This window comes from Drosophila albomicans, unplaced genomic scaffold (assembly GCF_009650485.2).
Source record: "Drosophila albomicans strain 15112-1751.03 unplaced genomic scaffold, ASM965048v2 utg000070l_pilon, whole genome shotgun sequence".
Classification (NCBI taxonomy): domain Eukaryota; kingdom Metazoa; phylum Arthropoda; class Insecta; order Diptera; family Drosophilidae; genus Drosophila; species Drosophila albomicans.
Window position 1 is genome coordinate 18,194 of NW_026263494.1, and position 1,304 is coordinate 19,497.

At 31.8% G+C, this 1,304-nt stretch overlaps 1 non-coding gene across 1 annotated transcript; it reads left to right on the top strand.

The window, feature by feature from the left end:
* The first annotated feature begins 304 nt into the window (after nt 1–304).
* On the top strand, nt 305–483 carry LOC117577344 (5.8S ribosomal RNA). Its single transcript, XR_004573131.1, has one exon. It is a non-coding gene; the product is annotated as a 5.8S ribosomal RNA (ribosomal RNA).
* The last annotated feature ends 821 nt before the right edge of the window (nt 484–1,304 follow it).

Below are 1,304 nucleotides of genomic sequence, written 5' to 3' on the forward strand. Positions count from 1 at the left end.
TGTATTGTGCATATTCCAGTGCGCATACATTGGTTCGCAACACCTAAAGAAAAACAATGTTGTACCTGTTTGCAGGTTAACGCTTTACATATGTTGATCATAATAAATAAATTTAGCTAAAATATACTTGTCATATATCTTATTATTATCGATTATGTAAAACTAAGACATTTCGCAACATTTATTTAGGTATAAAAAAAAAAATTTTATTGAAGGAATTGATATATGCCAGTAAAATGGTGTATTTTTAATTTCTTTCAATAAAAATATTCTTGACGTAATGAAATAAAAAAAAAAATTGTATCACTCTAAGCGGTGGATCACTCGGCTCATGGGTCGATGAAGAACGCAGCAAACTGTGCGTCATCGTGTGAACTGCAGGACACATGAACATCGACATTTTGAACGCATATCGCAGTCCATGCTGTTATGTACTTTAATTAATTTTTTAGTGCTGCTTGGACTACATATGGTTGAGGGTTGTAAGACTATGCTAAATAAGTTGTTTAAAATTTTTCGGAATTTTAAGCACATTGTATATTATTGGATAATATAAGTGTGAATCTAAAAAGTTCTCGCTTAAGATATTCATAATATGAATTAATAAATGAAAATACTAAAACTCTGTTGCATGAGAAATTTGAAGAATTATATGTTCTTTATTCATTTCAAATAATATTGAGGAATGTCTAGCATAAAATATATTATTTTATAAACTAGAATTGCCTCTTATTAACGAATATGGTATAAAGAATAATTTTGTGAATATTATGGACCTTCAAGAAAAAAATAGTATATTTCAAAATAGGCAGAGAATTGTCTATAAGTGTAATTAAACAACCTCAACTCATATGGGACTACCCCTGAATTTAAGCATATTAATTAGGGGAGGAAAAGAAACTAACAAGGATTTTCTTAGTAGCGGCGAGCGAAAAGAAATCAGTTCAGCACTAAGTCACTTTGTCTATATGGCAAATGTGAGATGCAGTGTATGGAACGTCAATATTCTAGTATGAGAAATTAACGATTTAAGTCCTTCTTAAATGAGGCCATTTACCCATAGAGGGTGCCAGGCCCGTATAACGTTAATGATTATTAGATGATGTTTCCAAAGAGTCGTGTTGCTTGATAGTGCAGCACTAAGTGGGTGGTAAACTCCATCTAAAACTAAATATAACCATGAGACCGATAGTAAACAAGTACCGTGAGGGAAAGTTGAAAAGAAACTCTGAATAGAGAGTTAAATAGTACGTGAAACTGCTTAGAGGTTAAGCCCGATGAACCTGAATATCCGTTATGGAAAA